Source organism: Rhinolophus hipposideros, assembly GCF_964194185.1.
Source record: "Rhinolophus hipposideros genome assembly, chromosome: 25".
In the NCBI taxonomy this organism is placed as follows: domain Eukaryota; kingdom Metazoa; phylum Chordata; class Mammalia; order Chiroptera; family Rhinolophidae; genus Rhinolophus; species Rhinolophus hipposideros.
The window spans coordinates 16,609,492-16,625,631 of NC_138071.1; the positions used below are offsets into that span (position 1 = coordinate 16,609,492).

The 16,140-nt window shown below is 35.4% G+C and overlaps 1 protein-coding gene across 4 annotated transcripts in view; it reads right to left on the minus strand.

Moving 5' to 3' along the window:
- Positions 1-16,140, minus strand: part of CHCHD3 (coiled-coil-helix-coiled-coil-helix domain containing 3) — a 250,356-nt gene that overhangs the window by 207,518 nt on the left and 26,698 nt on the right. The gene's annotated exons all lie outside the window — the stretch shown is intronic.

Here is a 16,140-nt window from a genome sequence, read left to right on the forward strand (position 1 = left end):
AGATACTGGCCCAGTACTACAATGGAAACAATGTGAGGATCACATGTAGTCAGAGTTCTAGAATGCTTTGGCTTCACAGATAGCCTATTAAGGATCAGCCCTGTATGCCAAAAAGGGATCTGTTTAACACACGAGCCAACCATCGCAGAACAGCCTTTCCCTAGAACTTTTAAATAAAGTAATTCCGATTTGATACCCATGCTTAATTCATATTTTATTTATGGTGTTTCAAATATATTAAAACTGTAAGACAGCATAACGCATACTAGTATATTTTTCATTAAGCTATAGCACAATATCCTGAGCCTTGCTTTTTATTTAATTCACATTGCAATAATTAGATCAGCTCTTTTTTTGAAGTCAGATTATATCTAGAGCCCTGATATTTTACTTCACCTAAAGTAACAAATCTCCACTTATTGTTCAGAAAATACCATTTCAATGTAGTCATAATAGTCATAATCTCTAATAAAATGAAAATAATTCTCTGTGAAGCATTGTGGAAGCTCTGTGAATTAGCTGATCATAGCTGATTTCACCTCTTTTAAAACACAAGACTACACCAGGATTTCAAGACCAAAGGCCTTCTACTGTTTTAATTAAAATGCAAGAATCCACTTAACTTTTTTCTAAGAATAAAGTAAATTATCCGCAGTAAAGTTAGGCTGAAGAGAAGACAACAGTGAAAACATTTATTGTCATTATATTCCTAATGATCCACATATTTCCTTAAGACCAATGTTACATAGAAAAAGGGGATGGAACGCTTTCTTGCCTTTCGGTAGAGTTATCATTTTTGTAACTTATACCATGTACTGTGTGAGGTTTCAGAATGGTAATCCTTTGGAATATGTGGGACCAAACAAGATATCAATGAAAACCATGCTTCCATTTAGACCAGTGGTTTTACCCTTATTAGATCCAAAGCTGCCTTTTCTTAGCTAATATTTTGTAATACTTCCTTGACTATCCTGAAAATACATGATAATCTGACACGAAAAAATTGTAATACCTAATGTGTAATATTTTTAAAAGACATAAAAAAACTAATTTATAGTGAAATTATGGCTTTTCGCTACATAAATGCTCAAACCTAACCACACTAGAAGACGTAATAAAATAGTCTGAATCCTGAGCTTACGTGGCAAACCACATAGCTATTGCAATCCATTCCTGGAAAACTCAGTCCTCAGTCTATCTTTAAACCATGCAAAATGTACTATCTGCATATATATATACATATAAAACACTGAAGTTCTAGGCTGGGTAACCAGGTTTTCGAGTGCATGGATTTCTGATGGGACATTCAGAAATTGAGAGCACAGGACAATTCTTCAAGTGGTGGCACTATCCCAGGCACTGCAAGGCATCTAGGTCCCTGCCCATACCACTGAGCACCAGTAGCTCCCCCACAAATTTCTAAAATGTCCCCCTGGAAGTAGTACTGCCTGGAACTAAGCACCACTGTTTTAGACTGGGCTAAAATAGCACCATGATACAAGATAAAACGTGGGAAACCTAGCTACTGTGTTTCCTGGAAAATAAGACCTAGCAGGACCATCTGCTCTAAGGCACCTTTTGGAGCAACAATTAATATAAGATCCGGTCTTATTTTAATATAATGTAAGATTGGGTCTTATATAATGTAATGTAATGTAATATAATATAATACCAGGCCTCATATTAATTTTTGCTCCAAAAGATGCATTAGAGCTGATGGTCCGGCTAGGTCTTATTTTCGGGGAAACACAGTACTTTATGGTTTGTACGACCATTTATTGGGGATTGTCACAAGCAATTCACTAATAGTAATATGGATTTTTCAAACACATGGAAATTTGTAGATGACAGCAATATGCCTTCCCCAACTTGATCTATGCCTCAAGGTGGCCAAGTATTTCTAGCTTCCCCTGTCTCCATACACACCAAAAATTACATGTGCCCATTCCCACTCATACTGATCACCTTGATTTTCCGTGGGTGATCCATGGATCCAAAGCCACTTTCTGCTAATCAGTGAAGAGTCTATTTTTTTTTCTCTCCTGACACCTCCAGATGTGTCCTACAAGGATGAGGGTTCTATCAGGAATCCAACGGAAATGGAAAAGGTGGGTACAAATGGCAGCCTACAGACTCCAGCTATCTGACAGGATATCACAGAATGCACACAGATACAAGTGACACGCATTTGCCCAAAAATTATGGAAATGTTTTCATTTTTAAGCATTCAGACATTTTCAGGTTAATGGCTTAAAGAGAACAGTTTCCCAAACATAGATTTATCTCAAGCTGACACACTTCCCATCAAAACTATCTACATCAACTAGCTCCTGGCCAATTAAAACTGTATTTTTTATAGATGACAATATTTGAATTAACACTGAGCAAACAGTTCGATAAGGCCATATCATTTTTCTATTCAAGGAAAATGAGAAAAGGATTTAAAGTTACTCACTCTACATTAACTTATAATAATTCACAGAGATTCCTTTTTGAAATTAAGGAATGAAGATTTAGTAAGAAATAATTTCTCTATCAACATCAACAATAAATTAGCTTTCACTATAGCACATAATATGAAACTATCTAGAATAAATGGTAGGAAGGCAGCAAGAATGAGTACAATCTAAATACATACGATACTTTAAAATAAATGCATTCACGTCATTTTAAAGTACCTTCAGCAACTGATCCAGTCTTTAAAACAGTGTTACCAGGTAGATGTCCCTAGAAACTGTTTTAATGAAACTAATAATTAGAATACCAACTTATTCTTTGTAAATAGTAATTCCTAACATACATGATGATTTTATAAAATAAATTGCTAAGTATGCTAAGATTTCCTCTCAGGGAATTTTCTTATCAAGCCCACCCTGACTTCTACCCCACCCCCCATTCCTCATGCCCCACCCTGTTAGTATAAATGACCATAAATCTTCTCCAATGTCATGACAAATGGTAAATTAAGTGAATGTAAATTAATAAGATTTTACTGCCTGTTTTAACACTTTAGGGTTTTAACACATTTTGCCTCAGTTATATAGTTTATGGAGAATTTAACAGTAAGAAATTAAGACACTAATGGATATGAAATAAAATCTTTTAAAAATTGTATAAAATGTTCCGATTTAAACTGATAAGCCTCCAAAACATGGCTATGAAATGAGAATGGCCATGAAATAAAAAGAATGGTATGTAACACATGATTTTAATTTTATAGTCACTAGCATTGTGTGTATATATGCATGTGTATTGACCACAGGATTATGAAATACAGAAGCACGTCATATTTCATTTCTCTTACAGGGACAGATAAACAGAGCTCAATGAGAAGCGAAGCAACTGTAATTACAGAATCGCATTTAAAGAAACCAATGTTCTCTTCCTGACTCTACCGTTTGTGACTTAAATTCTTATCTGTAAATTACCAATGAGGTCTTTCTTAAAGATGAAACGAAGTGAACGAAGGAGGTATATTAAGGCCAAAGATGAGCATCATTACAAAAACAATGAAACGCTACTGACCTGAAGAAACAACCAGCATTTTATTTTAAAAATCCTGACTGATATTGTATAACATTTTATTCGGCCAATATTATATTTTGCAAGACTATTTTAAGCCATGTGTTCTTCAGAATGTCAACATGCTAGGATTGACAATTTTTTCAAAATACAGAAAAAATTATATGAAAGAATTCATGGTGCATCTTTCATGAGGATTTAAGATAGGGCCTCCTGTCGAGGTCCAATTCCTTAAGTATTTTAGCTTCTATCTCCAAGGTCGCATGTCTATCGTAATCGAATTTGATCTGACAGTAAAAAGAATTAATCTGAATCTCTTTCACTGTCTTTGAATACTGATAATGTCACAGGTTATGATGAATGATGAGGAGGAGACTAAAGGGTGAAATAAAATTAATGTTGATCAAGTATTGCCTAAATGTTCATTTTCATGACCAGTTTAAATGGCTGTTAAATCTTCCTCCTAGAAACATGAAGTCTGGTGGCAAAGAGAAAGATTGAGACAGTGAGATAGAGCAACATACATTTAATACATGAAAGAAAAACTGGACGCAAACTATCCCAAAACAGGGAGATGATCGAATAGTAAAATATAATTTTATTTTTATATTAAGAAACATGCTTTAAAGAATGATAATCCATGAAAAGATGCTAATAATTAAGTGAAAAGGACAAGATACTAAACTGAAATACTGTTTGGTCTTCCCTCTATTTTATAGTGGTCCAGTACTTTAAAAAGTATAAAGAAACCATCACAAAAACATACATACACATATACAGTCTACAATGATGTACACAAATGATAATAATGATTATCTTAGAATTTGGGGGGGGTGGATCATATTTTTCTCTTTATACTTAATAGTATTTTTTACCAAAAAAAAACATTTTTACTTCCATAGTCATTTAAAAAGTAAAGTTAAAACAATCCATGAATGGGCAATAAATTCCAGTTTTTAAAAAGAAAATACCTTTATCAATTCAATCATGAGCATCAAACGAACAAATTATATCAGTTTAGCTAACAGAGAAGTTCAAACCACACTTATACCAAAATAGAGTCAGCAGGGATTAAAATGCATAAAAGTAAGCATCACAACATTCAAGAAAACAAAATGGGTTTTTGTCTTTTTCCTTTTTCCCATTCTGCGGACAACCCACTAGAAAAGACTATGTATTCTAAAAAGTCAAGTTACTCAAAGAAAGCACAGTCACAAACTAGTATAATTATGTCTGGGGGAGCAGAATTTATAGCATGTTTTCTTATTATGCCATCTAGAAATATACCACACAACAAGGGGTGTTAACTGAAGAGTTCTTCTGTTCTTTTGAATTATGAAATTCAAAGTGTCAGAAAAAGGATATTGAATGGCCATATTAAATATAGGTAGGAAATGGGGGACATCTTAGGGAGCTAAACCATTCTCCTTTCACTTCAGTTTTTCAAGTAGCATTTAATTTTTTTTGTCTTCCATTTAAACTGTTTAATTGATAACACCAATGGTCCCAGTATGATGAATAATATGTTAGCGAGGACAGCTGATGAAAAATTCTTAGTCATTGACTTAAGCAATGAGCTGAGATTAAGCTGAATTAGATAAAAGGAATGAAAGATAACCACTGATAGGATTTTTTACATCATACAACAAATATCCCGCAAACATAATGATAGTAAAGCTCCACGGAGATACATTTCCTGCATGTAGCATTCACTTTTACAAAGAGTCACTATATTTTGCCATGTTCTAGCAAATCACTCTATAAAATTGTCCATTTTGGCTATGAAAGAGACATAGAGACCTATTTATGATATTCCGCACAGGCAGAGCCTAAAAGAAAATATAACTTCAACAATAAATTTGAACTATATTGTATCTACCATTACATTCTTTGCTGCCACTAGCAAAATAAAACATTTAATGTGGTTTGCTTGCTGATTAGATTTATACTTAGAGGAAATACCTATCAAAATTTAGCCTTGCTTCCTTAAAATGGTTTCTGACAACTTCTCACTGGGGTTTCATGGCCTGAAGCATCTCTAGTGAAAGCTATTATTCAACATACTAAATTTTCTTTTTTTTTATTTTTAAGTCGCTTAGTACATGCACACACTGCAATCACTGGCTAAGATGAAAATGCTTTAAATACCTATTTGTGGGAAGTGTATCTCATAACAAATATCAATCAAAACCATCACTTCTCACAAAGCTTTCAGGGTAGCAATAACAAATGACAGGACACTATAACAGACACTATAGCTTTAGCTTGAGTTTAATCCTCATCCTATTCATTTAGGTTTAAAAGAAAATCAAACTAAATTCATTCCTTACAGTAGCAAAGGAATCCTCAGGTACTATTTTTGCAACGTGGATCTGAAAATATCAAATCTTCTCAATTTTTCATCTGTGCTGATAAATCAGTAGTAACTAAAATCCAAACAGTAAGTCAGACACAAGAAAGGGAAGTCTTTTTCTAATTAAATTTATTGGGGTGACATTGGTTAATAACATTACATAAGTTTCACATGTACAAATCTATACATCATCTGTATATTGCATTGTGCACTTACAACCCAAGGTCTAGTCTCCTTCCATCACCAATATTTGACACCCTTGACCCTCTTCTACCTCCCCCCATGCCCTTCCCCCTTGGATAACCACCATACTGTTGTCTGCGCCTGTGAGTTTGTTTTGTTTGTTCATTTGTTGCTTTGTATTTTATATCACACATATGAATGAAAACATATGTTCTTGCCATTTACTGTCTGACTTATTGCACTTAGCACGATACTCTCAAGGTCCGTCCACGTTGTTGCAAAAGTCCTATTTCACTTTTTCTTATTGCTGAGTAATATTCCATTGTATATACGTACCACATCTTTATCCAGTCATCCATCAAAGAACACTGAGGTTGTTTCCATGTCTTGGCTACCGTGAATAATGCTGCAATGAACACGAATCTTTACAAATATGTTTTCAAGTTTTTGGGGTAGATACCCAGGAGAGGGATTGCTGGGTCATACGGTAATTCTATTCTTAATTTTTTGAGCAACCTCCACACTGCCTTCCATAGCGGCTGCACCAGTCTGCATTCCCACCAGCAGTGGATAAGGGTTCCTTTTTCTCCACAACCTCACCAACACTTGTTATTACTTGCTTATTGATAACAGCAATTCTAACAGGTCTGTGATGAGTATCTCCTTGTGGTTTTGATTTGCATTTCCCTTATAGCTAGTGAAGTTGGGCATTTTTTCATGTATCTGTTAGCCACTTTTATGTCTTCTTGGGAAAAGTGTTATGTTTTGGTCCCCTGCCCATTTTTTAATTGGATTGTTTTGTTATTGTTGAGGTGTGAGTTCTTTTTATATTTTGGATATTAGTCCCTTATTGGAGGTATCGTTTGCAATTATCTTTTCCCATTTGGTTGGTTGCCCTTTTGTTTTGTTGATTCTTTTGTTGTTGTTTTTTGTTTGACATGGTCCCATTCTTTTATTTTCACTTTTACTTCCCTTGCCTTTGGGATCAAATTCCTAAAATCCGCTCTGAGACAGAGTCCATAAGTTTAATACCTATGTTTTCTTCTGTGTATTTTATTATTTCAAGTCTTATATTTAGGCCTTTCATCCATTTTGAGTTAATTTTTGTGTATGGTGTCAAATGGCAGTCTAGTTTCATTTTTTTGCATATGGCTTTCCAATATTCCCAACACCATTTATTGAAGAGGCTTTCTTTTCTCCATTGTATGTTTTTGGCTACTCTGTCGAAAATTAGTTGCCCATTATACAGGTGGATTTATTTCTGGGCTCTCAATTCTGTTCCATTGGTCTGTATGTCTGTTTTTCTGCTAATACTATACTGTTTTGATAATTGCAGCTTTTTAGTATAATTTGAAGTCAAGGGAATGTGACACCTCCAGCTTTGTTCTCTTTTTCTCAAGATGGCTTTGGCTATTAGGGGGTCCCATCTGTGTCTCACACAAATTTGACGATATTTTATTCTATTTCTTTGAAAAATGCCATTTGGATTTTGAGGGGGACCACATTACATCTGTTTAATGCTTTAGGTAACTAAAGCAATGGCCATTTTATGGCCATTTTAATTCTGTTGATTCTTCCAATCCATGAACACGGAAAACCTTTCACTTCTTTGTGTCTTCTTCAATTTCTTTCAACAATGCCTTGTAGCTTTCAGCATATAAATTCTGTACATCTTTCAAGTGTTACTCCTAGGTATTTTGTTGTTGTTGTTGCAATTGCAAATGGAATTGATTTTTTCACTTCTTTTTCTGAAATTTCTGAATTATTAGTATGAGTATGTAGGAACACAACAGATTTTTGTACATTGATTTTTGCATCCTGCAACTTTACTGTATTGATTAATGTTTCAATTTGTGGTGCACTCTTTAGGGTTTTCTATATAAAGAATCATGTCATCTGCAAAAAGTGACAATTTTACTTCTTCATTCCCAATTTGGATGCCTTTTATTTTCTTCTCTTGCCTGATTGCTCTGACTAGGACTTGCTTTGTTGAATAACAGTGCTGTTATTCTGATCTTGTCTTGTTCCTGATCTTAGAGGAAAAGCTTTCTGTTTTCCACCACTGATTAGGGTATTAGCTGAAGGTTTGTCATATATGGCCTTTATAATGTTGAGGTACTTTTCTTCGATACCCATTTTATTCAGTGTTTTAATCATAAAGTGAATGTTGTATCTTGTCAAATGCTTTTTCTGCATCTATCGATATGATCATATGATTTTTATTCTTTATTTTATGCGATATAACACATTGATCAATTTGTGTATGTTGAACCACCCTTGCACTCCTGGAATGAACCTAACTTGACCATGATTTATTATCTTTTTAATGTATTGTTCTATTCAGTTTGCTAATATTTGGTTTAGAATTTTTGCATCTATATTCATCAGAGATAGTGGTCTGTAATTTTCTTTTTTCTGTGTTGTCCTTGCCAGGTTTTGGTATCAGGATAATGCTGGTCTCATAAAATGAGTTAGGAAGTATTGCCTCTTCTTCAATTGTTTGGAAGAGTTTGAGAAGGATAGGTATTCAATCTTGGAATGTTTCACTAGTGAAACTGTCTGGTCTTGAACTTGTGGTATAAATTAGATCACCTCCAATGTTCCTTTCAATTAACATAATTCTGAAACTATGACATCACAGCAAAGCAGCTAAGAATGTCAGCTCTAGAATCAGATCGCCTAGATCAAAAACCCTCCTTGCTATTTATTATATGTGTATCATTGGTCATTAGCTTTCCTGCAATTCAGCTTTCTCACCTGTAAAATGGATGCAATAAAATAACCATGAATAGAACATGTGAGAATTATACCACCTTTTGACATATACCAACACTTCATCAGAATACAATTTTAGCTCCCCAAATCCTACTTTACCCCAAACCCTATACAAGTAGTCTTCAAATTTTAAATAACCAGCAATTTATAGATTACTCATCAAAATGACTAAAGTACACTTTCTACCCTGACAATTCTTCAAGGCTCCATCCTACCATCTACTTCCTGTTTAATAGTAGTCTAGCCTAATCATCCTACCTACAGACTAAAAATTGACTAACTTTCCACCACCTTTCTGGCAACCTAAACCTTTATGAGAAAATGTTTCAGCAATCCCAAAGATTACTGGGAATCTGAGTACTTAAAGCGATGGTCTTAAATTGTTTTCCTTCTCAGCTCATGCAGCATTCTACATAACAACGAGGATATAAAACAAATCCTCCTAAATCCCCCTACCCGACTTTTTTTTAAAGACTTTCTTTTATTGCAAATTCACTGGGCAGAATCTGAAAAAAAAAAAAAGGATTAAGTAACAAGTTCATTCTCCACACCCTCTAATCATAAACACAACACCAGAATGTCATCATCCTAACCAGGTGCTCCTTCCAGGAACCCCACTTGCACTGTTCTGCGTTCTGCTCTTAAACTTCAGGCCCAAAACAAACAATTGCATACTTCAAAACTCCCTTTGATATGCTCACAATCCCTAAGAGAACTTCAACTTTCAAATACAAAATATAAACATTAGTTTAGGTCCAAAACAGTCGGCTTGGGCATAAGTCAGGTAGAATATTAATACATTAGAGCTGCTGGTAATATTTTTAGCATTAGTGTTAAAATCCTGTACAAAAATAATTATTTGAAACATGTATTCACAGATTTGCTGCCTTCTTAAGAAATGTAAATTACATCCAAGGGCACTATTTTTTCAAAATAGCATGTCCAATTTTATAAAAGATATAAATGGAGAACTATAATGCACTTGAACATATTCACGTAACAGGCTTGGTTGAAACACATCTATTATTTTTTAATGAGCAATACTTGTACTTTTATAATCTTAAAAATGCTTCTCTTACTCACCCTGTAGTAATATTTCTGCATTTCCCAAAGATTCTCTCAAACCATCTTGCACTTCTCTTAACAGTTGAATTACTGTTACTTTAAACCTCCCTGCCACGCAGGACAGACTTCCAAAGGCTTAGTGTGAAGAGAATCGAGAATCCCTCTGAGGGGGTCTTACATGACTTGCTGCTTCCAGTCAACCATGGCAACCTGTGTCAAACCATCCTTGCCCCAAGAACAAGTGGGAATCTTGACATCCATATTAGGAGATACTCATCATTAGTCAATTCTACGGTAACATAGGGGACCACGCAGGGTCAACATACAGCTGAAGTCATTCAAATCTGGCTCTGGTCTCTGCCAACGTGTACACATTTCCGTACAATCACTCCCTGTTGCAGAAACTGGGAAGAGGGTTCAGTTCCTTTCCCAAAGCCCTTCACCCTGCCACACATTCCCACACACGACTGTCTGCATTTCGCAATGCTTTTGCAGGTGCAAATCCTCTCACAATAATACAATCTTAAGAAACCCTTTGGCAATTTTTCAAAGAATCTGTAATTCGTATGTTAAAGTGATTTTAAGTTTAACACACCTGATTTTAGAGTACTAATGTCAAGATCAGGACAAAGGGTCATTATAATAACCTTTGTAGAGCATTTATAGTATATCAAGATAAAATTCAACTTGTTCCAGTCTTCAATTACGCAAAAAAATTTCAAACATAACATTGTATCATGTTTGGTTTGGGGACCAATAGTATTTTAAAATGTAGTATCAAAAATAGACCAAAAAAAAACACTTTTATGACCTAATATTCAGAATTGTTTGCAGTTAAGTAAATTAAGTTGCTTAAAGTGGTTAAAGTAAATTGAGCAGTTTTCATTTTAGACCTTTTGTGTTTTATTTCTAAATGACAAGATAAGAGAGAGATTTCAGGGTGTTATTTGTAAATGCCAATGCATTTGGGGAGGACAGTTTTTATTCCGAACAAAAGCAAAACTGAATAATCACCATATTTTTCTTTTTAACATTAAGTATTAAAATATTATACACACCTAAATGTGCTATGTGAGAATTTTTAGCAAAATGAATACAGCTTATTATTAGTGAATCTAGTGAAAAGCATCCTAACACAAATTTTCAGAACTATCATCATTTTTATGATGTTCATTAACCTGCTTTTCATTATCAGCATCTCCTATGTTTCCAGGCTTTAACCAATAACGCTTTATGGGCATAAATTAAATCCTACATGACTATGAAATAAAAACATTCAACTATATAAATGGCTACTCATATGGCAGGAAGGAGTACGTGTGACAAACCAACAGTGGGATAAAGCAACTGAGGCACCAAAGCCAGTTTGCCTGCTCCCCACCAACAATCACAAAACTCATTTGACACACAGAGGAAATATTTAAATAACCGTTTTATTGGTTGATTTGTTAATAGAAACTAAAATACCCTCCATTAGAGCTTTAAACAGCAATGTGCTCTCCAGAACGTTGTCATTCAAGTCTCCAATTGGGAAATATTGCTTTAGAATGGCACAAACTACCAACAGAAGCAGACATGGAGTCTTTCAAATTTTCCCTCTAATTGGGTAAATGCTTATGTTTTCAGGGTTTAGAAGTTTCCTAACGGGGCTGCAGCAAAATAAAAGTTAATGGGTGGAGGGGGACTTTTTTTTTAACACCAAAAAAAAAGAAAAAGACATAAAAGAGATACTAGGAAAAAAAACGTACTATTCAACTTATAAGCCAATTTAAAAATGGTGTGTCCTCTGATTATTAAGAGTTAACAGTATCCTGCAGCCTTACTGTAAGCAAAAGCTTGTTGTAGCAATTCAGGCCCAAAGCTTTTCAAATTACTTGCATGAAGTACAAAAAGTGGGTCATGATTAGAAAAATAACAAATTAGAGGTTGGAAAGAGTAGCGGGAGAGAATGTATACTGCAGAAGAGACATCCAACAGGTGTTTTCAAGGGCTGACCTGGGAGAGAGAAGCCCAGGAGATGAATGAAGTACATACTACAATTCTGCACCAGCTCCCTCCCTGGGTGGGGGGCAGGCTAAAGAGGGCTGCCTCTCGAGTTTGACGGCTCTGACCCATGAAGCTGGCCTGGGTAAAGCAAAGCCACATACTTCTTGATACTGGGGGCTGCCAGCCCACTCCAAGGTAGACGCACTAAGGGGTCTTTTCTAGCTACCTAAACCTTTTTCTGTCAACACCATCCAGGTGGCTTAATATCTCTGGAGCTACCGCTGAGTCGAACAGAGGGGCCTCTACAGTTAAGAAACCGTCAACAGGGAAGAAATAAAATGTGTCTACGTGGTTACCTCCTCTTTAACTAAAGAACTAGTGGAACTAGATTTCAGGTAACGATGGAAACAAGTACAATACACTTCAGCTGTCGAATCTGACAAATGATGAAGAGATTCAGAGTACCAGGTGAAAAGCAGCAGAACAAACCTTTGCAGGCTTCCGGAACGCGCAGGACAGCCGTTCATTTCACTGTCCTGTAACATTCCATCTCAGGTCCTGCCTGTGCTCTGTGTCCCAACATCACTGACGGAGAACAGGACAAAACTCCATGACAGTCAGTGGCCCTCGTTAAAACAAACTGCCCCAAAGGAGCTGAAATACAGAAAGCTAATGTGTTCTAAAGAACAAAATACCAAACCCCAATAAAATCTTTTTACCTTTAAGAGTGAGGCAGGCAAGAATCCTAAGAAACACAAATAATGGGCAATTATAGGTCCTAAGCAGTTTACACTCAAGTAAATTTTAATTTTTACCCTCAAGAATCTGCCTTGATCACTTGGTTATTCTTCCTTTTTTTATCTGGCCATCTATTGTTGGCATATATTTTGGGTTTTGCAGTTTGTTTATTCAACCTTTATTAAGTGCCTACTATGTGTCAAGACCAGCGAGTGACATAAATGTATACTGGCATGAGAAACAACATAGTCTAACACAGGAGTTCTTAACCTGAGAATTCAAAGGTTGTGTAAACTTGGAATAGAAAAAAAAAGAAAAAACGAAAACAAAAAAAACACATCGTTATTTTCATTACCTTCTAAATGAAACTAAGCATTTCCTTCAAGGATGATGATGAAATAAAATCAACAGTAATAGCTTCAGTAGCTATGATTTTTATCACCGACAGAAATCAGGTATTTTCATAACACATTACAATAGTTTAAGCCATCTCAAAACGTGATATACCCAACACCAGATCTTTTAATTTAAGTGTATTCCTGTAGTACAAATTTATTTTTAGTATTTGGAAAATATCATTATATAACTGGGTTCCTTTGCAATGAGGTATTTTATGTATTTAAAAACGTTATTCTGAGAAAGGATCCATAGGTTTTACCGGAATGTCAAACATGGCACAAAAAAGGTTACAAACCTCTAATCCAGCAGAGTGTACAGGTGTGCAGTGAAGACACAAGCTAAACCCAGGTGTTGTTACCTGTGACCTACAGTAAGTCATTGAACCTCTCAGAGCCTCAGTTTCCTCATTTGTAATACTTTGGAGGATTGTTGGGAGGTGAAAATGTTTTTATAAAACACCATGAATCAAATTTTAGATGATGTCAGATGATGGTGAACATGACAGAGTTAGTAAACTAGATAAGTCACTATGACTTCTCTGAAGGATTTAACCAAGAAAAGGTTTCAGAGTAAAAACAAAGGTAAAAGGGGTCATTTCACCTTTTTGGATCCAGTAGTTTTATAATCCTAACTCTATAAAACATCTTGTCCTCAGCTAATTTTTAAAAAGATAATCCAGAAACACAAAAATGACAATCAAGATATGAACCAAACTCAAAGAGCCACAGCTCATTCTTTTATGATCACCTAAAAATTTTTGTCACTCAAGAAAGTTACCTCACCTGAGTTGAATCAAGAGAAACATTAACAGTTTTACAGTTAAGATGCAAATTTGGTTTATCCTCATTTATGTTGAACTGCTTTATTGTTCAAGCATTTTTTTACACTTTTTAACAATCTAATTAGAGGTAGGGGTAAAAATCCAGTTTGTGATATCGGAAATTAAAATAGTAAATGAATTGGCTAAATGATGAAAATACTATCTCCACTAATGAAAGCAAACAAACAAACAAACAAAAAAAACAAAACAAACCAAAACCCAACTTTAATCCTCAGAGACTGGAGGTTAAATAGGAGAGGAAAGATACGGCCAAAAATCTAAAAAGTCAAACACAGTAGCTTTAGGTTTGAATCCAGTAAGAGATACCCACTGGGGTAGAATTAGAAACGATTATGGAAACAGCAGCCATGAAGTGTGGGGATAAATTCAGGGGGGGAAAAGAAAGCAATTTGTACTTGCCAGTATTCTGACAGTGGGCTGGGAAAATAACATGTACACACAACTTAAATGACAACAAAGCAACAATAATTTTAATCCATCACTGAGAACACCACAAAACAATAAAATAACTACGTAAGACTGAGTGTGGTAGGTGCTGATTTCAGAAGTGATCAGAGTTCCATAGGGATGGCCAAGGAAGGCTTCTGGGAAGAGGCGGCATTTTACTGACTCTAAAGATGAATCTGGCCTAATGGAGAAGAGAAGGGAAAGGTGACAAGTAAGGCAAAGGGTAAAGAGGCTGGAGGGGAGCAGGGATCATAAGGGATAGTTTAGAAAGTAACAAGAGAAGACCTCCTTTTTGAATTACATCATCAAAAAACCTATTCCTGCTCTTTGATCCCTGGGAATTCACTATTAAAGGGTAAGTGCAGGAAACTGTCCTCTGTTGAAAACCTCTGAGACAACAATGATGGAGTATCTGGAGAACAGCAATAATATAGAAACAAAATATATATAAATTCACAAAGTGAGGGAGCACTTCAGAGTGTCCAAAAGCAAAGAACCAGAGTGAGGACATTCTGCAAGTTTCTGCCAAGAGTGGAATATTTTTTAGAAATATGCACATATCTGCCCTAAAGACACATAAAACAACTGTTGATTGAAAGGATTTGGCACCTGATATTTTGGTACATATTTAATATACACGATATTTTAACAAGACTTTAATGCCATATTTTTTATTTTAAATAATTTTCAACTTACAAATAAGTTGCAAGACTACTACAAAAAAATCCACATGTATCTTTCACCCAGATTTCCCAATTAACATTTCACCAGCTATACCTGATCATTCTCTCTCTCTGAACACATACATATATAATATTCTTACGAAACACGCAGCAGTTAAGTAGCAGATATGAGGCCCTTTGCCCCTAAATACTCCCATGCAATTTCCAAAACACAAGGACAATCTGTCAAGTAATTACAGTACACTGATCAAAACTGAGAAATAACAGCCATACAATACTATAATCTGCAGACCCTACTCTATTTTGCCAATTGTCCACATAAGTCTTTTAAGGGAAAAAATAAAAGAACAAAACCTGACTCAGATCTTACCCAGAATGTAATTAATATATGCCCAACAATTTGATCCCACTTAATTGTTCAGTACTATTTACTTGCTCTATTATGATAGTCTTTCATGTTAACAATAACAACAACAACAACAACAAAAAAACGGACAGGCTTACTTATATGTATTTAAGTATATGAAACATAGTAAATGCTTTATTGCCCATAATGAGACCCTCAAAGACGGTGCTGTACTCGTTAGTTTTGGTTGTTCCCATTTCTCATTTAATCATCAATACCTCGAGAGCAAGAAGGGATCCAGTCATCTATCTTTGTGTCCCTTCTAATTTACACATAACTATACACGTTTGAAGGGCAAAGCAAGTTTGATATTTGAAAGATGTTTCAACAGGACAGAGAGAGCAGGGGTATCTGTTCAGGTTACACTCTCCATTAAGATTTTTCCAGGAAAGGGAAAAGGGAATTGTCCATTAAAATGATTAGAGGATAACAGTGTGTGAATGTGAAACAGTATCTTTAACTATGGTGCTAACAACTTAGAGTAAGGAAAATTACCCCATATGCCACATCTACCCTGTGAAGGAACCTCTGGACAGTGACTGCTTGGTCCACGTCCCTTTTCACAGCTGGGCACTGTGACCACAGTCCATTGATTCTAAGACGCACATTTAGTCACATTTTAACTAACAGTTCTGGTGCTGCGGGCCACGTGGCAGTTATAACACACTCCATGACACTGTCTATGAAAGATCAAGAAAGCAGTCACAGCGACACGTGCAGAATGGGGGTCAGCAGCTTGGAA